The sequence below is a fragment of the Mobula hypostoma genome, chromosome X1, assembly GCF_963921235.1.
Source record: "Mobula hypostoma chromosome X1, sMobHyp1.1, whole genome shotgun sequence".
Lineage (NCBI taxonomy): Eukaryota > Metazoa > Chordata > Chondrichthyes > Myliobatiformes > Myliobatidae > Mobula > Mobula hypostoma.
In genome coordinates, this window is record NC_086128.1 from 52,308,412 (window position 1) to 52,333,044 (window position 24,633).

The following is a 24,633-nucleotide window of genomic DNA, read 5'->3' on the forward strand; positions in this document are numbered from 1 at the left end:
CAAGAATAAATGGATTGTTTGCAGGTTGGCAATTTGAAAATGTTTGAGTGTAGCTGTAGAGGTGAAACAAGGAACCACAAGGTAATCAGATTAACCTTGACAGAGAAACACGCACAAAATGCTGGAAGAACTCAGCAGGCCAGGCAGCATCTATGGTAAAAAAGCACAGTCAATGATCCTTCAGCAGGACTGAAGAAAAAAAGATGAGGTGTAGAGTTAAAGGGTGGGGGTAGGGGAGAGAGAAATGCAAGGTGATAGGTGAAACTAAGAGAGGGAAGGATGAAATAAAGAACTGGGAAGTTAATTGGTGAAAGAGATACAGGTTTGGAGAAGGGGGAGTCTGATAGGAGAGAACAGAAGGCCGTGAAAGAAAGCAAAAGAGGGAGGCGATGGGCAGGCAAGGAGATAAGGTGAGAGAGGGAAAAGAGGATGGGGAATGGTGAAGGAGGAGCATTACCAGAAGTTGGAGGCTACCCAGATGGATTATAAGGTATTGTTCCTCCAACCTAAGTGTGGCCTCATTGCGACAATAGAGAAGGCCATGGATTGACATATCGGAATGGCAAGTGGAATTAAGATGGATGGCCACTGGGAGATCCTGCTTCTGGCGGGCTCAGCGAAACGGTCTCTCCTTCTACGTTGGTATCGTCGATGAGTTGTTTTCCTTGTAGAGAACAATTTAGAACAGGGGTCCCCAACCTTTTTTGCACCGCGGACCGGTTTAATATTGACAATATTCTTGCGGACTGGCTGACCGGGGTGGGGGGAGGTTGGTGTTCAATTAGGGTTAAACTCACCTCAACATGTCTTTTACAGTTAGGGTTGCCAACTTTCTCACTCCCAAATAAGGGACAAAAGTAGCAGTCAAATCCCGGGACACTTTACCCCAGGAAAGACTACCATGACCATGAAGCCTTGTGTGGGCACCTATGGGCGCATGCGTGACGTGCACATGTAATGTGCGTATGCGCGTACATGCCGATTTTTTTCCTCCACGAATTGGTTTTGCCTTCATCTTCCAGACTACACTGTACATACATTATTTCTACTTTATATAGGCTGTGTATTTATCATATCATTCCTGCTCTTACTATATGTTAGTGTTATTTTAGGTTTTATGTCATAGTCATACTTTATTGATCTCGGGGGAAATTGGTTTTTGTTACAGTTGCACCACAAATAATAAATAGTAATAGAATCATAAATAATTAAATAGTAATATGTAAATTACACCAGGAAATGAGTCCAGGACCAGCCTATAGGCTCAGGGTGTCTGACCCTCCAAGGGAGGAGTTGTAAAGTTCGATGGCCACAGGCAGGAATGACTTCCTATGATGCTCTGTGTTGCATCTCGGCGGAATGAGTCTCTGGCTGAATGTACTCCTGTGCCCACCCAGTACATTATGTAGTGGATGGGAGACATTGTCCAAGATGGCTCGCAACTTAGACAGCATCCTCTTTTCAGACACCACCGTGAGAGAGTCAATATTATGTGTTATTTGGTATGATCTGTTAAGTTATTTTTTGGGTCTGGGAATGCTCAAAAATTTTTCCCATATAAATTAATGGTAATTACTTCTTCGCTTTATGCCATTTCGGCACGAAAGGTTTCATAGGAACGCTCTACCTTAGCGGGGGAAATACAGAACAAAGGCGGCCCTGTGAGGGACAAACCAATTTAGCCCAATATACGGGATGTCCCAGCAAATATGGGACAGTTGGCAACCCTATGTTCAAGTTCAACAGTGCGTGACAGGGAATGAGGAAATGTGCAGCTGACTCATATCGTTTCCTCACGGCCTGGTAGCATATGCTTTGCGGCCCAGTACCAGTCCGTGCCTCGGTGGTTGGGGACCACTGATCTAGAAACTGGATCCAAAATAGGCTCAGTGATGGGAAGCAGAGGGTAGTGGTCGAGGGTTTTTTCCGACTGGAAGTCTGTAACCAGTGATTGGGATTGGTGCTAGGACTTTAATTGTTATATACAGTGGCATGCAAAAACTTGGGCACCACTGGACAAAATTTCTGTTACTGTGAATAGCTAAGCAAGTAAAAAATGACCTGATTTCCAAAAGGCATAAAGTTAAAGATGACAATATTTCTTTAATATTTTAAGCAAGATTACTTTTTTATTTCCATCTTTTACAGTTTCAAAATAACAAAAAAGGAAAAGAGCCCGAAGCAAAAGTTTGGGCACCCTGCATGGTCAGTACTTAGTACCACCCGCTTTGGCAAGTATCACAGCTTGTAAATGCTTTCTGTAGCCAGCTAAGAGTCTTTCAATTCTTGTTTGCCTATTCTTCCTTGCAAAAGGCTTCTAGTTCTGTGAGATTCTTGGGCCATCTTGCATGCACTGCTCTTTTGAGGTCTATCCACAGATTTTCGATGATGTTTAGGTCAGGAGACTGTGAGGCCCATGGCAAAACCTTCAGCTTGTGCCTCTTGAGGTAGTCTATTGTGGATTTTGAGGTGTGTTTAGGATCATTATCCTGTTGCAGAAGCCATCCTCTTTTCATCTTCAGCTTTTTTACAGACAGTGTGATGTTTGCTTCCAGAATTTGCTGGTATTTAATTGAATTCATTCTTCCCTCTACCAGTGAAATGTTCCCTGTGCCACTGGCTGCAACACAAGCCCAAAGCATGATTGATCCACCCCCATGCTTAACAGTTGGAGAGGTGTTCTTTTCATGAAATTCTGCACCCTTTTTTCTCCAAACATACCTTTGCTCATTCTGGCCAAAAAGTTCTATTGTAACTTCATCAGTCCAAAGGACTTGTTTCCAAAATGCATCAGGCTTGTTTAGATGTTCCTTTGCAAACTTTTGATGCTGAATTTTGTGGTGAAGAAGCAGGAAAGGTTCTGATGACTCTTCCATTAAGGTCATATTTGTGCAGGTGTCACTGCACAGTAGAACAGTGCACCACCACTCCAGAGTCTGCTAAGTCTTCCTGATGGTCTTTTGCAGTCAAACGGAGGTTTTGATTTTCCTCTCTAGCAATCCTACGAGCAGTTCTCTCGGAAAGTTTCCTTGGTCTTCCAGACCTTAACTTGACCTCCACCGTTCCTGTTAACTGCCATTTCTTACTTACATTACAAACTGAGGAAATGGCTACCTGAAAACGCTTTGCTATCTTCTTATAGCCTTCTCCTGCTTTGTGGGCATCATTTATTTTAATTTTCAGAGTACTAGGCAGCTACTTAGAGGAGCCCATGGCTGCTGATTGTTGGGACAAGGTTTGAGGAGTCAGGGTATTTATAAAGCTTTGAAATTTGCATCACCTGGCCTTTCCTAACGATGACTGTGAACAAGCCATAGCCCTGACAAGCTAATTAAGGTCTGAGACCTTGGTAAAAGTTATCTGAGAGCTCATCTCATGGGGTGCCCAAACTTTTGCATGGTGCTCCTTTCCTTTTTTTCACTCTAAAATTGTACAAAACAAAAATAATACACTAATCTCGCTTAAAATGTTGAAAAGAATGTTTCATCTTTAACTTTATGACTTTTGGAGATCAGTTCATCTTCTGCACGCTTAACTATTCACAGTAACAGAAATTTTGACCAGGGGTGCTCAAACTTTTGCATGCCACTGTAGTAATGACTGTCTGTGATCTGATGATGCAAATATTTGTGGAGTTGTGGATAGCTACAGTGGTTGCCCAAGGATACAGAGGAACATAGATGGGCTGGAAAGTTGGGCAAACAGGTGGCAATTGAGATTTAATCCAAACAAGTGTGAGGTTATGTATTTTAGGTCATCTAATATTGGCTGGACATGTACAGTAACTGGCAGGAACCTTAGCATTAATATACAGAATGACATTGGGAAACAAGTTCATAACTCCCTGACAATGGCAATGCAGGCCGATTGGGTAGTGAAATTTTTTTTCTTCTTGCCTTTATAGGCTGGGGTATTGACTGTAATAATAGGGACATTGGTTAGGCTGCATAGTGTGTAGTTTAGTCACCACGTGATAGAATGTATATGGTACCATTAGAAAGAGTACAGAAGTGTTTCACCAGGATATTGCTTGGAATGGAAATCTTTATTTGCGAGGAAAGATTTGATAGGCTGAAATTGTTCTCACTGGAGTGCAGGAAGCTGACGGGTGACCATATAGAGGTTTATAAAAATTATGGGGGGTAGTCTTTTTTTCCTCAGGGTAGGATAGTATAGAGGATATGGGTTTAAGATGAGAAGGAAAGATTTAAGGGAGATTTGAGGGACATGTTTACACACAGGGTGGTGGGTATGTGGAATAAGCTGCCAGAAGAAGTAATAGGGGTAGGTATCGTCACAGCATTCAGAAAAACATTTGGACAGGTACATAGATAAAGAAGGAATGGGGGGACATGGGCCAAATGCACGATATAGATATGCCCCTCTGATTGCCAATGAGTTTGGCTGATCAGTATGACCCTTTTTAAATAAATAAATAAACGGGAATGGAAACAGTAGTCATTTGGACATGTGAATTAGAGAAAGCTGGCAAGAATTTAAAGGCAAATTGTGTCTAAGTGACATGAGCAAATTCTTTTGCTGTAGTAATAGAAGCTCATGTACACTATATTAACCACATTTCCTTCGCTGAAGCTTTCTAAAAATAATTTGATCAGGTGCCACATACATTTGTTAAAATTGAAAATTATGAAATAAAGGAGACTGAGGCAGGTTGGGTAGAAAGTGGCAAAGTAACAGGAAATAATATAGCCATGAGAAAATGCTTTTCAGACGGGGGAAGACACGCATTTTCTCCAATGGCCAGTACCTCAAAGTTCAAAGTAAATTTATTATTAAAGTACATGTGTGTCACCATATACCTAGATTGCTACTTCTAATTGTTTTGCTAATGACTTGATCTAGAAATTGTGCCCTACATTCCTCATATTTAGAGGTAACAAGGAGGTTTTGTGAACTGTGAGGAGATGTATACAGGCTGGGAGGATAAGAACTAAATAAAATTTAATGGTAAAGATGTGAAGTGTTACATTTTAGTAGGAAGAATAATGGGATTGTAAACAATAGGGGTGCAAGAACAGATTTAGAGATAAGTACAGAGTTTGTTGGAAGTAGCAGGGAAGTTTTGTGATAGTATTGGGTTCCCTGTCCACAAAGCCCTAAACTCAAGTTATTTTAATCCCTTTCTGATTCTGGATATCTAAGGGTACCCTCACTAGTAGTCATAGTCATAGTCATACTTTATTAATCCCGGGGGAAATGGGTTTTTGTTACAGTTGCTCCATAAATAATAAATAGTAATAGAACCATAAATAGTTAAATAGTAATATGTAAATTATGCCAGTAAATTATGAAATAAGTCCAGGACCAGCCAGGCTCAGGATGTCTGACCCTCCAAGGGAGGAGTTGTAAAGTTTGATGGCCACAGGCAGGAATGACTTCCTATGACGCTCTGTGTTGCATCTCAGTGGAATGAGTCTCTGGCTGAATGTACTCCTGTGCCCACCCAGTACATTATGTAGTGGATGGAAGACATTGACCAAGATGGCATGCAACTTAGACAGCATCCTCTTTTCAGACACCACCGTGAGAGAGTCCAGTTCCATCCCCACAACATCACTGGCCTTACGAATGAGTTTGATGATTCTGTTGGTGTCTACCACCCTCAGCCTGCTGCCCCAGCACACAACAACAAACATGATCGCACTGGCCACCACAGACTCGTAGAACATCCTCAGCATCATCCGGCAGATGTTAAAGGACCTCAGTCTCCTCAGGAAATAGAGACGGCTCTGACCCTTCTTGTAGACAGCCTCAGTGTTCTTAGACCAGTCCAGTTTATTGTCAATTCGTATCCCCAGGTATTTGTAATCCTCCACCATGTCCACACTGACCCCCTGGATGGAAACAGGGGTCACCGGTACCTTAGCTCTCCTCAGGTCTACCACCAGCTCCTTAGTCTTTTTCACATTAAGCTGCAGATAATTCTACTCACACCATGTGACAAAGTTTCCTACTGTAGCCCTGTACTCAGCCTCATCTCCCTTGCTGATGCATCCAACTATGGCAGAGTCATCCGAAAACTTCTGAAGATGACAAGACTCCGTGCACTATAGGGGGGGTTATGCTATATCCGCCTACTCTTCAAGGACTAACTTCCCTGCCTAGCCTCTTTGCTGAGGTTTTAGCTGCTAATATTCACCGCTTGAGCTTTTTTCCCCCCAACCAAGGAGAAGATGCTTCCAGCTAATGAAGTAGTTGAAACAGTTATTTTATTTTTTATTATATACATTTAAATTTAGGCAAATAGTTCTTGACATACATTTAACTCTCAGAGAATTTCGAATCTATAAAATATTTACAAATTACAAAAGATTTATAAACTATTAAGGATTTCCAAGCACAGGTACAATTCTTAAGAACTAGAAGAATATACCAACAAGTTGCAGATGAATGAGTCATCCATCGCAGAAACTGAAGGTTGAGGAATGAATTCTAGTTCTTTCTGTCAATTCTCCTTATCATTCCTAACAATCCCCAATGCGTGTGATAATTATACAATTTTCTACTAAATGACATCATCTGCATATGATTTTTTTCCAGATACCTCTGCTAGGACAAAGTAACTCATACAGATGGTCTTAAAAGGTTCTGGCAACAGAGATCCTAAACATCTACAATTAATGCTATGAGAGCTGACCCTCTGAGTTCACACTCATCCCAACTTGTAACCGTGTTTGATGTACTAAGTGACATAACCCCATTGTCTTGCGTTTGGTTAATGCAGACAAGAAGTCTCTTGGTCACTTCATTTTGCAAAGCAGATCTCTTAGCAGACAGCCAACTGCTGTGAGCTATCTGCCTGTATTCTGTAACATTGCAAAACTATGCATCCAACTTCAAACTGATTGCTGATTGCAATTTACATTAAGAACATGAGAATTATTCTTGTTTACGACAAAAAGCTGAGCAAAGAATATTGGTTAAAAGTTTAACTATTGCCAGCAACTCTGACCCTTCAGAAAGGTCATGCCACTGTGCTAGAAAGTTGAGTTTAGCAATAAGCCTCTCAGGCCCTGGAAAGTGAATATCCATCACAGTTTGAGAGTCTTTTTTTAAAAAAAAGTAATCATGGAGGGTTAAAAGAATGCTGACTGTCCCTGGATGATCTTTGTGGCCCTTAGTAATAAAAAAATGTTCAACGTAGACATTGTTCTTTGCAAGCCTGGACCAGGCTTTTCTGAGTTGTTGGAACCATCTTTGTGGCATCCAATGCACAATTAAACCAGTAACCAGGGGCCTGATCTAATATTCAGGAGAACAAAAATGCTGGAAACTCAGCAGATCAGGCAGCCAGTCATTGGTCATGTCTGAAATCCTTAGAAGTGATTCAAATACCACCATGATAACTGAGAACATTAATTCAATTTAAAATAAATAGTTGACAGAAATAAAACAAATATTAAGCAATCTGATTTGGCGTTTTAAATAAAAGTAGGTAACTAACATCCTTTGAGAGGGAAATCTGCCTTACTTAGCCTGCAAATTGTTCCTAATTTCAGTTCTAAACCAATGTGGTTGTTGTTCAAATGGCACAGAGTATTTCAGAATGTGAGTTTCTGAATCCATTGTAAAGATGAGGAAGGAGTTAGGAGGACTCTTAAATTCTTTGTTTTTGTTCTCCTGAATATCTATCGTGTGCATTACTCTACATTTGTCAGAATTAATTAGATGCCACATGCCTATCTACTTCTCCAGTCTGTTCAGTTTTTGTTTTACACGGGTGCACAATTTGGTGAAATTAGCAGATTTAGTTACTCTGGTGCTGATATCCTACTCCAGATAAGTGATCAATGTAATAAGTCGAAATATTCTGAACTTAATCATTTGCTGATGATTACTTGCTTTCACAAGCATCTAGCAGTATAATGCCTGAAATAGAAAACTGCATTACAACTTTTAGCTGCAGGAAAAAAAAAGTCTTTATTTTTGGTTCTAATTTTCTTTTATCTGAGAATCCAGTAGATGTCCTAAATCTATGATGCAGTTTCCAATCTAAGAAAATCCAACTTGCCTGAATGTGTTGTTGAAATTATAAAATATCTTTCCTCATTGGTGCTGGGCTTTTTATAAATATTTTTAATGTGAATACAATTTGCTTTGCCATGTTTTAGTTCATTAGTGTACATTTTAAATTTGATCCTCCAAATGGAAACCAAAGAGGTAATAATCATTAGAAAATGCATACAAAGATTTGATAATCAGAATGTTGAAAACAGACAATGCGGGAAATATTTATAAAATGATGATTGTCATCGAGAGCACTTTTGCGTATTGCACTTCAGGATTGAAGTAACACCTCGCTAAGGATCAGAATCAAGTTTATATCACTGACATCTGACATGCTGTGAAATCCCTTGTTTTGTGGCAGTAGTACAGTGCCAGACATAAAAAATTACTCCCAAGTTCCAAAATTAGGTAGTGTAACAGATGAATAACAAGGTTGGGTTCATGGGCTATTCAGAAATCTGACAGCAGAGAGAAAGAAATTGTTCTTAAAATGTTTAGTGTGGGTCTCAGACTCCTGAACCACCACCTCTAATGTGAAGAGGGCATGTTCCAGATGGTGGGTGCCTTTAATAATGGATGGCACTGCTTTGAGGTACTGTTTCTTGAAGTTGTCCTTGGTGGGGAGGATTGTCCTTGTGGTGGAGTTGGCTGAGTTGACAACCTTCAGCAGCCTCTTGCGATCCTGTACGTTGTAGTATTCACACCATGCTGTGACTCAGCCAGTCAGAATGGGTTTCTATTGTACCTCTGTAGAACTTTGCTAGAGACTTTGGTGACATCCCAAGTTTCTTCACACCTCAAATGAAGTTAAGCCACAGTTGTGATTTTTTTTAAATAAAAAAAATTGGTGGAAATGACGCTGTTCAGTTATTTGGAAAGGCTGGTGAAGATGAGGTCAGTCTCCATGCTGAACAAATTTGATCAATTTTAAATTGACATAAACTGTCTGGAGTTGCACATATTTTAATCAGGGGGACAATTGACAGGTCATTTACAGAAGTGCAAGCAACCTAAAGAAACATTTTTATACAGTAAAATGTTGTAATCTAGAATTCTTTGGCAAAAGATTGTTGAAAGGTTTGTTACTGACATTGAATTGATATTGGATAAATAGTGCCAGACATAAAATTGTAAGGCAATGCATAGAGCAAAGGAATGGAATTAATTTGGTCCACCATGGGCCTATACAAGGGTGATGGGCTGATTTATCACATGTTTTGCATCATATTGCAATTTTCCAGAACTTGGGGAACAAAAAGTTAACTATATTTAAAAATGTGGATTGTGCACGAGAGCTGCTACAATTCTGCCCAATCAGTTAGTTATTGTTGGCATTCCCTTGAGTAACAAAATAGTACTTTTAATTGGATTTTCAGAAGGCCTTTGACAAGGTGCTGCACACGAGGCTGCTAAACAAGATGGGAGTCTGTGGTATTACAGGAGTGGTACTAGCATGGACAGAAGATTGACTCTCTGGCAGAAGGCTACATGGGAATAAAGGGGCCTTTACTGGTTGGCTGCCAGTGACTAGTGATGTTCTGCAAGGATGTGTGTTGGGTCCGCTACTTTTCATGTTATATGTTAATGATCTGAATGATGGAATTGGTGGCTTTGTGGCCAAGTTTGTGGATGATGGCGGGTCTGGAAAAAGACTTGGATGGATTGCGAGAATGAGCAATAGAAAAACATAGAAAACCTACAGCACAATACAGGCCCTTCGGCCCACAGAGTTGTGCCGAACATGTCCCTACCTTAGAAATTACTAGGCTTACCTATAGCCCTCTATTTTTCTAAGCTCCATGTACCTATCCAAAAGTCTCTTAAAAGACCCTATCGTATCCGCCTCCTCCACTGTTGCCAGCAACCCATTCCACGCACTCACCACACTCTGCGTAAAAAAAACTTACCCCGACATCTCCTCTGTATCTACTCCCCAGCACCTTAAACCTGTGTCCTCTTGTGGCAACCATTTCAGCCCTGGGAAAAAGCCTCTGACTATCCACAGGATCAATGCTTCTTATCATCTTATATACCTCTATCAGGTCTCCTCTCATCCTCCATCGCTCCAAGGAGAAAAGGCCGAGTTCACTCAACCTATTCTCATAAGGCATGCTCCCCATCCAGGGAACATCCTTGTAAATCTCCTCTGCACCCTTCCTATGGCTTCCACATCCTTCCTGTAGTGAGGCAACCAGAACTGAGCACAGTCCTCCAAGTGGGGTCTGACCATGGTCCTATATAGCTGCAACATTACCTCTCGGCTCTTAAACTCAATTCCATGATTGATGAAGGCCAATACACCATATGCCTTCTTAACCACGGAGTCAACCTGTGCAGCTGCTTCGAGTGTCCTATGGACTCTGACCCCAAGATCCCTCTGATCCTCCACATTGCCAAGAGTCTTACCATTAATAGTATATTCTGAAGTGGCAGATAGAATAAAACATAGGTTATGCACTCAGGTAGAAGGAATAAAAGCATAGATTGTTCTCTAAATGGGGAGTGAATTTGGAAATTGGGAGTGCAAGTACAGGACTGCCTAACTGTTAACTTGCAGGTTGAGTCAGTAGTAAGGAAAACAAATACAATGTTGGTACTTATTTCAAGATGAGTAGAATATGAAAGTAAGGAGTCCTTAAGGCATTGGTCATATCACGTTTGCAGTATTGTGAATGGTTTTAGGCCCCATATCTAAGGAAGAATATGCTGCTGTTAGAACAGATGTAAAGATTTATAAGACTGATGGTTTTGGTAATAAATGAAAGGGTTGACATAAGCGGAGCATTCATGGTTCTGGACTTGTATTCAGTGGAGTTTAAAAAAGATGAGGGGGGGATCTCATTGAAACCTACCAAATATTGAAAGGCCTGGATAGAGTGGCCATGTTTCCTGTAGTGGGAAAGTGTGGAACCAGAAGACATATCCTCAGATTGCTAGGATGTCCCTTTTAAAATAGAAATGACAAATTTTGGAATCAGTATTCAATAGTTCCATTTAATATCAGAGAATGTATACAATATACATCCTGAAATTTTTGCTCTCATACATCCACAAAAACAGAAGAGTGCCCTGAAAAATAAGTGACAGAAAAAATGTCAGAACCCCAAAGCTCCCCTACCCCCCCCATGAACAAGCAGCAGCAAAGCATCAACCCTTCCACCCCATAGTTCAGCAAAAAAACATCAGCACCCTCCACCGTCCAAACAAGCAAAAGCAAAGCCCACAATAAAGACCATGATCAGCAGTACAAAAAAAAACTAATAGCTTACTCAACTATTTGACATTCCACGGGCTCTCTCTGTCTATATAAAGGGACAAAGAGTCACTCAGTGAGAAGGGAGACATAAACAAAACAGATCACTGATTTACTGTGTTAAAGTCACTTTTTCTGAGTTCTCTGACTCAAGAATAAGCATCAAACTCTTCCCCCGCTGACAAGAGGAAAGAGAGTGTGATCCAAGTAGAGTCTCCAATAGCTGCCGTGCTGTTCCGGATATTCCGTTTACTCCCACAACACTGAAGTCAGCGACACCAGCATAGAGTCAGCTTGTCCCCAGAACTGCGAAGTCTTGGAACCCCAAGGATGTGCTCGTTGTAAAGGCCACGTCGTTGGGATATTGAGAAATGGTCAGTGAGCACTGGGAGCGGGAGCCATCGCCAGAAAGAACGAAAGTTTGGGTGCAGCTCTAGGTCAGGGTCTTCGACAGAACCCCATCCACCTTGAAAAGGAAAAAGAAACATTAAAGGTAGAAGTAAGTTGTTTCTGCAGATGAGCTGTAAGAAGTCACTGTCTAGCGTCATCTTAAATTCCGCCCTGTTTATATGGTTGGTCCAGTTTAGTTTCTGATCAATAGTGATTACCTGGCAATGTTATTGTCATTGAATATAAAGGATACCTGATCTTTAGTGGGAGGTGTTCATTGTCTGGCACTTTATAATTAAATATTGTGTAATCATAGAAAACATGCCCCTTCTAACCTTATAATAGAAGGAATATAATTGAAACAATTTGAAGACAATTTATTCTGAGATGTAATCCTGAGGAATTCCTGAAATTATGTTCCAATGGTGAGATGATTGATCTCCAACAACTATAGGTATAACTCTAGCCACTGGCGTTTTTACCAGTGACTTCAGTTTTACTAGGCCTCCATTATGCCACACTCGGTCATAAGCTGCTTTGATATCAAGGGCAGACATTCTCTACATCTTTTACCTCAAGAATTCAGCTCTTTGATCCATGGTTGGAACAAAATTGGTGAGTGTGGACCTAGTTAACTCCAAATTGCATTGGTGAGAGGATGATTGGTGAGTTGCATATTGCTGAAAGCACTGCCAACAATACCTTACGTCTCTTTGAAAATCAAGACTACTCTGGGCAATTATTAGCAGTCTGATTGTCCTACTTTTGTGAACAGGATATAACTGGAATTTTTCCATATTGTTGGGTAAATTGGAGTTCTGTAACTAGAGCATCTACAATAGAGATGCAGGTAGTTCTAGAGCACAAGTCCTCAGCATTACAGCTGAAAAGCTGTTTCATTCCACAGGCTTCTGTCGTTTCTAATTATTATATGAAGTGAATTTAAGTTGTTGGTTTATGATGGGAATTTTTTGGAGAAAGTAAAGATGGCATATCTGATTAATTTTGGCTGTAAAGGATGAAGGATTAACTTTTTAGTATTTGTGTAGCCTAGCACCATTGTTAAGGATGGGGATGCTCGTAAAGCAGCTCCTTTCTGATAGCTGTTTAATTCTTTGCCCCCATTAAAGACTGTGTAGCAGGACTGCAGAGTTTTGATCTGTCCTTTTTGAGGATTGGCTTGTTTATCTTTGTATAGTTTAGCACACATAATTCTGTGAGCTTCAAGTTAGCACCTCATTATTAAGCAGGCCTGGTGTTGCCTCTGTTTTTTCCTAATGCAATTGAACCATAGTTATTCCCCTGCATTATATATGATGGTGGGCATCCTTGGGGAGTTGGATGTCCGGTTTTCAGATGCCCAGTCTTGCCTAAGTCTCCCAATTAACACATCATAGAATATGATCGAAGCATCCTCAATGAGGAGATCTGATTTTTCTCTCCACATGGATTGTACAGTGGTCATTTCTGTCATTGCTATGATTGGTAAATACATCTGTCATGGGTGGATTGATGAGGGAGAAGTCAAATAGGTTTATTCCTCAAGCTCAGTAACCATCTGCAGCAGACTTAGTCTAGCTATCAAGCCATTCTTGGTGAAGACACTGAAGCCCCTACCCTTGATACTTATGCGTTCAGTAGTTGTACAATATGGAGTACTGATTGATCAGCTGAAACCATGAGACAGGAGTCAAATTAGGCCATTTGGTCCATCAGTGTACTCAGCCATTTGATCATGACTGATTTATTTTCCCTCACCCCTATTTCGCTGCCTTCTCCCTCTAACATTTGACACCCTTACTTATCAAGAATCTATCAACCTCCTTTTTATAGCCAGTGACTTGTCCTCCACAGTCATCTATGGCAATGAATTCAACTGATTCTCTGACTAAAGAAATACCTTGGTAGGCAGTAATCTGGAGTTTTCTTTCAAGGTGTCCATGAACGTATGGGGTTTGAAGTGTTAAGGACTTGTATAAGTAGGACAGAGTAGCTATTAAAGCCTCTGTCACCTATAGTAGATCTTTCCTTCCAGTTCCTTTGTTCAGACCAAGCATCAGAATGGGGAAGAAATATGATATAAGTGACTTTTACCAGACAGGACAGTTTGCGTATCTTAAAATGCTAATCTCTTGGGATTTTCATGCACAAATGTCTGGAGTTTACAGCGAGTGGTGTGTTGGGGGGGGGGTGGGGGGAGAAACAGTGAGCAGCAGTTCTGTGGGTGAAACTGTCTTGTTAATGAGAGAGGTCAGAGGAACTGGTTCAAGCTGATAGGAAGCTAACAGTAAGTCAAATAACTGCATTACAACAGTGGTGTGCAGAAGAGCATCTTGGAATGCACAATCAGACTTTGAAGTGGACAGGCTGCAGCAGCAAATGTACACTCAATGGCCTCTTAGGTATAGAAAGTACCAAATATAGAGGCTGCTGATGTAAATTGAGGTTGATATCTGAAGTTTACCCCTTTTTATAGTTAACTTCCTGCCTGCTGCAAGTCCATTTTGGAGCTAATGTATGTTCGTAAGAGGTGCTCACTTGCTTCTTCTACCTAAAGTCACCCACCAAGAACAAATTGTTTCCTATTGCAACCATTTCTGCTTCCAAGTGTTGATCCACAGGCATCCTTATGAGCAGAGGAAGTTTATAAGCTAGTAGTTAGCAGATTTTTGTTGCCTTTATTAACTTGAAGCCATAAGATTTCATGAAGTCTTTCAATTGATGTTGAACATTCCCAGGCCCACTGCCTTTATTCATAACATCGATGCCACCTCGGAGATTGTGATAAGGCATCTCTGTATCTGAAATGCAAGATTTGCATCTGGATGTCTCAAGCTATTGATTGTCTCTGGGGCAGCTCTTGCTTGTCGTCGTCATCGTGGCTATCCCTCAAGGTCGAGGATGATGGTCTTCGTTCTGTTGATCTACTTATGGGCTCTCAAGTGGCTTATGAGTCCAATCTTGGCTTTGAAAGTTCTTCCACATTCAGGACAGGTAGTTCCAGATGGCAGATTGGGCTTTGGTTGTTGCTGCCTCTCTTTCCATTTTCTTCTAATTCTGCACATCTGTTGGCTTCGAAAGTTGCTGTTCCTTCTTGGATGATGGCTTGCCAGAGCTTCCTGTCCTTGGCATTGGTTTCCCAATTGTTGATGTCGATGTTACATTTCTTCATGTTGGCTTTTGAGACGTCTTTGAATCTTTTCTGTTGTCCGCCTCTTTTACGTTTGCCTTCTTTAAGCTGGGAGTAGAAGATTTGTTTCGGCAGATGTTCGTCTTTCATCCCAACAACATGACTGCTCCATCTTAGTTGGTTCTTGATGACGGAGGCTTCAATGCTTGTTGTTTTTGCTTCATTTAGCACACTGACGTTGGTTCTTCTGTCTTCCCAGCTGATATTTAAGATGTTTCGAAGACCCTGTTGATGGAACTTTTCAAGTGCCTTCAGATGTCATTGGTATGTTGTCCAGGTTTCTGATGCTTACAGGAGCTTTGGGATTACCACTGCTTTGTATACTAACAAAGTGTACTGTGTCTGTTCGGATATCACGATCATGAAAGACTCTTGTTCGGAGATGTCCAAAAATGCAATGTTCCAGCGCATTTAAGACGATGTTGGATCTCGTCATTAAGGTCGACATTGCAGGAGAGGTGACTTCCAAGATACGGAAAGCGGTCCACGTTTTCCAGGGTTGTTTTGCCAAGTTGAAATGATGGTTCTATCCGATTTTGTCTCAATTGGTGAAGGGTGATAGATGATTTGAGTCTTCTTGGAATTGATGGTAAATCCAAGTTTTGTGTATGCACAGTTGAAGGCCGTCAGAATCTGTTGTAGGTGGTTTTCTGAAAGAGCTGCAACACTGTTGTCATCTGAGTATTGGAACTTGATGAGGGAACTCGTGGATATCTTTATTTTGGATTTGAGACGGGCAAGATTGAAAAGTCTGCCATCTGTTCTGTAGACAATTTGAATTCCTGGGGGTAGGTCATCCTTGATGATGTGGATGATTGTCGCAATGAAGATGGTGAACAAAGCTGGGGCAGTCACGTATCCCTGTTTTACTCCTGATCTAACTTGAAAAGACTCACAGTTACTGTTGCTGACTGGGGCAGCTCTTGCTTGTGAGGAGGACTTCATTGCATCAGATTTTTGAGCCTGGGTCAATGACAGGTGAACAATCTAATGTTATTTCTATGTTTTGATTATTTATCTGGACTATTTTAGGTTGTTTATAATCAGTTACATTGCTATCGGGCTTGTGTATATGAGTATACATATTAGTGGGTTAGATAAGGTAAAAAAAAAATGGATTTCCTTCTCCGAAGGGCTTTGTATGAGATGGGTCTTTGACTGTTCAGTAGACTGGTCGCCATTCCTGAAGGTATCTTTTTATTCCAGATTATTTAATGCATCAGATTCATGCTTGTCTCCACATTTATCAGTTCAAGTATCTGATTTAATAGTCCTGACGAAGGGTCTCGGCCTGAAACGTCGACTGCGCCTCTTCCTATAGATGCTGCTTGGCCTGCTGCGTTCACCAGCAACTTTGATGTGTGTTGCTTGATTTAATAGTCTGTCTACTTAACCAGTTTGCTGATTTATATCTTGCATTGTTTGAAAAGAGAAACAGAGATGTTATATGAAGTTTATTGGAAACACCTGAAGTTGAAGAATCAACTTCAAATGTTTGAAGTTGCTCTAATCCCAAACGGACTAAAGTGGGGAAAAAACAGTGATGTAATATTTAATCATTTTTCGTGAGTTAATTTTATTGCTTCTGACACCACAAAACTTAAGATATCTGCAATATCTCAAAGCACATCATACATGGGATGGATTTGAGACGTTTCTGTTGATTTTTTTAATCAATGTTTTAAATGGTTATTGAAATAATACATAAAACCACAGAGAAAACTCTGCTCTTTATCCTGTCCTATCTTTTTTGTATTTGTCCAACCACAGTAAGACGGACAAGAATTGATTTGAATAACTTATTTGTGCTGTTTTAAAGGATTTCTCAGGCTCTCAAGACTTCCCAAAGAGATTTTTCATTAATTAAGTATCTTGTTAAAATTTGAGTTGTGAGAAAGCTTCATTTCCTGCAGGCTGCAGTGAAATAAACAACCTGTTAATAATAGGAATGCTTGAGGGATGATCACGTTGACTATCTTACCTTGGAAAGGTATGCTGCTGTTCTTTAAGTGGTTCTGTCATACATTTATCACACTCCACAAAGCAGTCATGTGTCAACTGCAAGGCATTTTGCTTTCAGACCTATTGCTGGCATACAGGTGCTCAGTTTCTATAGTAGAATTAAAACCTTGATAGCTAAAGTACAGAGTTGGCAGAGAAAAACATTGACAATTGTTTTGTAAAAATGTCTGCTTTCTATTTTCCTACTCACTGTATAATCAAGTTATCACAGGAAGTAGTTGACATAAATTCAAGAGAAGCTAGATAAGCAGATGAGCAAAGAGGAATATGTTAATAGGAGGGGTGGGGGAGGCTCCTGCAAAACGCAAACACCAAGGTACTTTTGGGATGAATAACTTATTACTGTACTGTAAATATTTTTTTATATTTATATGTAGATGGGTCACGTTCTGAATGGAGGTCAGTGACCAGTGGTGTGCCTCAGGAGCATTCGTAATAAGGTGGATGAATTGAAAGTGCAGATTGTTACTAATGATTATGATATAGTTGGGATCACAGAGACATGGCTCCAGGGTGACCAAGGATGGGAGCTCAACGTTCAGGGATAATCAATATTCAGGAGGGATAGACATGAAGGAAGGGGAGGTGGGGTGGCGTTGCTGGTTAAAGAAGAGATTAACGCAATAGAAAGGAAGGACATAAGCCGGGAAGATGTGGAATCGATATGGGTAGAGCTGCGTAACACTAAGGGGCAGAAAACGCTGGTGGGAGTTGTGTACAGGCCACCTAACAGTAGTAGTGAGGTCGGAGATGGTATTAAACAGGAAATTAGAAATGTGTGCAATAAAGGAACAGCAGTTATAATGGGTGACTTCAATCTACATGTAGATTGGGTGAACCAAATTGGTAAAGGTGCTGAGGAAGAGGATTTCTTGGAATGTATGCGGGATGGTTTTTTGAACCAACATGTCGAGGAACCAACGAGAGAGCAGGCTATTCTAGACTGGGTTTTGAGCAATGAGGAAGGGTTAATTAGCAATCTTGTCGTGAGAGGCCCCTTGGGTAAGAGTGACCATAATATGGTGGAATTCTTCATTAAGATGGAGAGTGACATAGTTAATTCAGAAACAAAGGTTCTGAACTTAAAGAGGGGTAACTTTGAAGGTATGAGACATGAATTAGCTAAGATAGACTGGCAAATGACACTTAAAGGATTGACGGTGAATATGCAATGGCAAGCATTTAAGGATTGCATGGATGAACTACAACAATTGTTCATCCCAGTTTGGCAAAAGAATAAATCAAGGAAGGTAGTGCACCCGTGGCTGACAAGAGAAATTAGGGATAGTATCAATTCCAAAGAAGAAGCATACAAATTAGCCAGAAAAAGTGGCTCACCTGAGGACTGGGAGAAATTCAGAGTTCAGCAGAGGAGGGCAAAGGGCTTAATTAGGAAGGGGAAAAAAATTGAGAGAAAACTGGCAGGGAACATAAAAACTGACTGTAAAAGCTTTTATAGATATGTAAAAAGGAAAAGACTGGTAAAGACAAATGTAGGTCCCCTACAGACAGAAACAGGTGAATTGATTATGGGGAGCAAGGACATGGCAGACCAATTGAATAATTACTTTGGTTCTGTCTTCACTAAGGAGGACATAAATAATCTTCCAGAAATAGTAGTGGACAGAGGGTCCAGTGAGATGGAGGAACTGAGCGAAATACATGTTAGTAGGGAAGTGGTGTTAGGTAAATTGAAGGGATTAAAGGCAGATAAATCCCCAGGGCCAGATGGTCTGCATCCCAGAGTGCTTAAGGAAGTAGCCCAAGAAATAGTGGATGCATTAGTGATAATTTTTCAAAACTCGTTAGGTTCTGGACTAGTTCCTGAGGATTGGAGGGTGGCTAATGTAACCCCACTTTTTAAAAAAGGAGGGAGAGAGAAACCAGGGAATTATAGACCGGTTAGCCTAACGTCGGTGGTGGGGAAACTGCTGGAGTCAGTTATCAAAGATGTGATAACAGCACATTTGGAAAGCGGTGAAATCATCGGACAAAGTCAGCATGGATTTGTGAAAGGAAAATCATGTCTGACGAATCTCATAGAATTTTTTGAGGATGTAACTAGTAGAGTGGATAGGGGAGAACCAGTGGATGTGGTATATTTGGATTTTCAAAAGGCTTTTGACAAGGTCCCACACAGGAGATTAGTGTGCAAACTTAAAGCACACGGTATTGGGGGTAAGGTATTGATGTGGATAGAGAATTGGTTAGCAGACAGGAAGCAAAGAATGGGAATAAACGGGACCTTTTCAGAATGGCAGGCAGTGACTAGTGGGGTACCGCAAGGCTCAGTGCTGGGACCCCAGTTGTTTACAATATATATTAATGACTTGGATGAGGGAATTAAATGCAGCATCTCCAAGTTTGCGGATGACACGAAGCTGGGCGGCAGTGTTAGTTGTGAGGAGGATGCTAAGAGGATGCAGGGTGACTTGGATAGGTTGGGTGAGTGGGCAAATTCATGGCAGATGCAATTTAATGTGGATAAATGTGAAGTTATCCACTTTGGTGGCAAAAATAGGAAAACAGATTATTATCTGAATGGTGGCCGATTAGGAAAAGGGGAGGTGCAACGACACCTGGGTGTCATTATACACCAGTCATTGAAAGTGGGCATGCAGGTACAGCAGGCGGTGAAAAAGGCGAATGGTATGCTGGCATTTATAGCGAGAGGATTCGAGTACAGGAGCAGGGAGGTACTACTGCAATTGTACAAGGCCTTGGTGAGACCACATCTGGAGTATTGTGTGCAGTTTTGGTCCCCTAATCTGAGGAAAGACATCCTTGCCATAAAGGGAGTACAAAGAAGGTTCACCAGATTGATTCCTGGGATGGCAGGACTTTCATATGAAGAAAGACTGGACGAACTGGGCTTGTACTCATTGGAATTTAGAAGATTGAGGGAGGATCTGATTGAAACGTATAAAATCCTGAAGGGATTGGACAGGCTAGATGCAGAACGATTGTTCCCGATGTTGGGGAAGTCCAGAACGAGGGGTCACAGTTTGAGGATAAAGGGGAAGCCTTTTAGGACCGAGATTAGGAAAAACTTCTTCACACAGAGAGTGGTGAATCTGTGGAATTCTCTGCCACAGGAAACAGTTGAGGCCAGTTCATTGGCTATAGTTAAGAGGGAGTTAGATATGGCCCTTGTGGCTACGGGGATCAGGGGGTATGGAGGGAAGGCTGGTGCAGGGTTCTGAGTTGGATGGTCAGCCATGATCATAATAAATGGCGGTGCAGGCTTGAAGGGCCGAATGGCCTACTCCTGCACCTATTTTCTATGTTTCTATGTTTCTATGAATCTATTCTGGGACCTCCACTCTTCGTGATTTTTTATAAATGACCTGGATGGAGAAGTGGAGGGATTGGTTAGTAAATTTGCCGATGACACAAAGGTTGGGGGTGTTGTGGATAGTGTGGAGGGCTGTCAGAGGTTACAGCGGGACATTGATAGGATGCAAAACTGGCTGAGAAGTGACAGATGGAGTTCAGCCCAGATAAGTGTGAAGTGGTTCATTTTGGTAGGTCAAATATGTTGGCAGAATATAGTATTACTGGTAAGACTCTTGGCAGTGTGGAGGATCAGAGGGATCTTGGGGTCCGAATCTATAGGACACTCAAAGCTGTTGTGCAGGTTGACTCTGTGGTTAAGAAAGCATACGGTGTATTGGCCTTCATCAATCGTGGGATTGAGTTTAAGAGTCAAGAGGTGATGTTGCAGCTATATAGGACCCTGGTCAGACCCCATTTGGAGTACTGTGCTCAGTTCTGGCCACCTCACTGCAGGAAGGATGTGGAAATCATAGAAAGGGTGCAGAGGAGATTTACAAGGACGTTACCTGGATTGGGGAGCATGCCTTATGAGAATAGGTTGAGTGAACTCGGCCTTTTCTCCTTGAAGTGGCGGAGGATGAGAGGTGACCTGATAGAGGCGTATAAGGTGATGAGAGGCATTGATCGTGTGGATAGTCAAGAGGCTTTTTCGCAGGGCTAAGGTGGCTAACACGAGAGGGCACATTTTTAAGGTGCTTGAAAATAGGTACAGAGGAGATGTTGGGGGATAAGATTTTTACGCAGTGAGTGGTGAGTGCGTAGGATGGGCTTCCGGCGATGGTGGTGGAGGCAGTTATGATAGGGTCTTTTAAGAGACTGCTGGATAGGTAAATGGAGTTTAGAAAAATAGAGGGTTATGGGTAACCCTAGGTAATTTCTGAAGTAAGGACATGTTCAGTGCAGCACTGTGGGCCAAAGGGCCTGTATTGAGCTGTAGGTTTTCTATGTTCTATAAAATAAAAACAGGAATCTTTGACATTTGAATCCATTTCTTGACTGATTAGATAAATGTATCAATATAGTTTACTGTATCAAGCAATAGTACAAAATTGCTAATGGCATTTTAAAATGGTGAATAAAGTCTACAAGAGAGGATTTTGCAATTTGATACTGACTATATAAAATTTTAAGACTTTATTTTGTCTCATTGTATAAACATTTCTTTATGTGTAGGACTTGTAAAATATTTTCACACTCAGCCCTCCCCCCTTGGATAAATATTCAGAGCTAAATGGTTGTTTGGGTGAATTCTCTTGTATCCAGCTCTAGGGAGTAGCTCCATTTAAAGGGAAAGATTAATTGGCAGATATGCACGGCAGTGTGATAGCCCTGCACTAATTTATACTTCAGGACTTGAAAGGAAGGAGGAAGACGCCAGAATAAAAAGGTGCGGGCGGCGGCGGGGCGGGGGGGGGAGGTGGAGATGGAGGACTATCTGGAAGGTTATAGGTGAAGCCAGGTGATAAAGGTCCAGAGAAGTAATCTAATAGATGAGATTAAACCATAGGAGAAGGAGGGGCATAGGAGGAGATGATAGACAGGTGAGGAGTAGAGATAAGAGTCCAGAGAAGAGAGAAGGGGAAGGGATCAAAGGAGAAATTAATGTTTATGCTATCAGGCTGGAGGTTACCTGGACCAAATATGACGTGTTGCTCCTCCATCTGAGACTGGCCTTTTTTCCATGGTCCATGACTGGTATTTCTTTTTTGTTAATCCAGGAACTGAGAATGTGGTAAAGGTAGCTGTGTGGTTGGATAATATTAGCCATGGTCTCCTAGAATGACTATTCCACCTCTTGTGTATCTTCATGGTCACAGTATAGGAGAATATCCTGACAGCTTCTGGTTGCTCTCAAATGCTTGATGTTGTGTACAAAAAAAATTTATAGGTAAGGCTGGTACCTTTTATTCTTAAGGGATTTTTTCTGTATATCTCAGGGCAAATGGGGTAGTTGTTTAAAGTCAAGTTGAGGTTATCAGGCGTACAAGTGCAGTGAGGTATGGGTACGATGAAAAATTTTGCATCACAGGCATGTAGGTACAGACAACATACAGAATATAGATTCCACGTAAATTTATACAAGACCACAGAGACATGGGAGTAGGCAGATTAACAGTTCGACCAAAGAACTTATCTCTATGCTGTAATGCTCTATGACTGACATCATAACATCTAACGTATTAGTGGTTCTTGCTTTGAACACTGCTGGATGCTTTTGTGTCTCCTGCTGAAACATGCTGCCAAGAAACAGTATGTTTCACTTTGGCTCCTTGGAACCATAATGTAGTTGTCAGCGAGCATGAAAATGGGATGCCGCCCGCAAGTCAATTGACCATAGGTTAGTTTAGTCTATTCTGTTCAGGTTGTCATCCTTGCCACCAATCAAGAAAGATACAGATGCAAGAGTAGGTTGTGTGCTGCTGTTCTGTGTAAAGTAATGCTTGACCTCCTAGCTCAACCTTGTTTGCTTTTAAATCTTTGAATTATCTATTTTTTGAAGTTGTAAAGAGACGTACATCTAATTGCTGTTTAAGATTAATTTTTTATCTTCATTTAAAATTAAAGTTTCTTTACACTATTGGTGCTTTTGAGAGATTTCTATTTTGTTTTCATCGGCATATCTTTAAACATCTATGAACCATTATAGTAACTACTTTTGCACAAGGAATTGTACTGTAGGAACTGAAGTTCATCTAGTATTTCTGCCATCATTTTGAGCGATGCTAAATATGTCAAAGTTTGTGTGATTTAAATTGAACAATTGTACTGCAATGCACAAAATAGAAGTACTGTGGGAAAGAAAGTCCGAATCACCATTTGGTTCAAATATACGACTTGGAGAATAGTCTTTTCACAAATTGGTAATCTGCCAGCTCTTTAGACTAAGCCAACTTCTATAAATGTTCCATGTGTAACCATCACATTGATAATCTTGTCTAGAACGAGAGTTCAGAAACAACCAAAAAAAACTCTAATTGAATACTGGGCAAAATCTGTACTACCCATTACTGTCTGGCTTCTCCTCCTGTTTCATTTGATAAGAGATTTGAAACCCCCACAACTGATGTGCTCTTGAAATCTGACAAGCTAACCAGTCGTAAATGTCTGCTATGAAGTTTGATAATGAAATAGTTCTCGCTACCTGGCAACATTGTGAAAGAACAATTATCTAAGATTTCAGAGATTCTAAAAGTTTAACAAACTTAAAATTTAATGGACTATTCAGAAATCGCAGTCGTTCAATATCTGGCTTACCAGGTGATGTTTCCTGTTCTACCTTTTCATTCACAGGGCCCTGGGTCTCGTGCTCTTCTGCTTAACTGCCTCATTGAAAAATTTATAATACTGGGTATCAACATTTGAATTTACTTGTTTGTAAAACAAAAAATATGCTGAAGTACTAATAGATATAGCAACATCCAATAGACTTGAAAATTCAAACAGTCTGGCACTACCAAAGTCCTAAGCATGCTTGATTATATGAAGCTTTATTGTATTCACTTTAAACATTGTTTCTATTCTTCTGACTGCACTAACTCTCTTCTCCACCACCCACCCCCGCCCCCCCATCAGTCTTCTTCTGAACTGGCATGATGGTTTTATCCTTGTGTATTGGGGATGCAGTATGTTATTAGGAAATGAAATTTCTAATTGCACTAAATGTTCCCAGAGTTAATAGGTTAACTTCTAATAAAGTAGATCAATGTAAAATTGGTTTGAATTTTCTGGCCAATCCCTTCATATTACTCAACTCATTAATTTACTACCCATTTCCCATCCAGTAAGTGAGACAAGATTATTAAGTTCATATATTACAATCAAACTTACTAAGATCATAATAAAACTTAAGTTTTAGATTTAGAGGCAGCTATGTATATTTTGTATTCTAAATGGGTAAGTCATAGTTACAACAGTTGTTTGGTGAAGTTTAAATGTTTTAATAAACTTTGATTTTAAGACGGGTACCTAATTTCATTTTGGGAAAATCCTACAAAAGGTTCAACTTATTTCAATCAATCGAAGCTATTAAAGTTGATTTTGGGATCAATTATATTGAGATTCGTGGGAATTTTTCTAAATGATTTATAACTATCTGATCACCTCAGTACAGGAAGGATGTGGAAACTATAGAAGCGGTGCAAAGGAGATTTGCAAGGATGTTGCCTGGATTGGGGAGCATGCCTTATGCAAATAGGTTGAGTGAACTCGGCCTTTTCTCCTTGGAGTGGCGGAGGATGAGAGGTGACCTGGTAGAGGTGTATAAGATGATGAGAGGTATTGATCTTGTGGATAGTCAGAGGCTTTTTTACCGGGGCTGAAATGGCTAACATGAGAGGGCACAGTTTTAAGGTGCTTGGATGTAGGTACAGAGGAGATAGAAACATAGAAAATAGGTGCAGGAGTAGGCCATTCG

The 24,633-nt window shown here is 40.7% G+C and overlaps 1 protein-coding gene across 1 annotated transcript in view; it reads left to right on the forward strand.

Moving 5' to 3' along the window:
* The window catches only part of znf652 (zinc finger protein 652), an 86,707-nt gene that overhangs the window by 1,678 nt on the left and 60,396 nt on the right, over positions 1-24,633 (forward strand).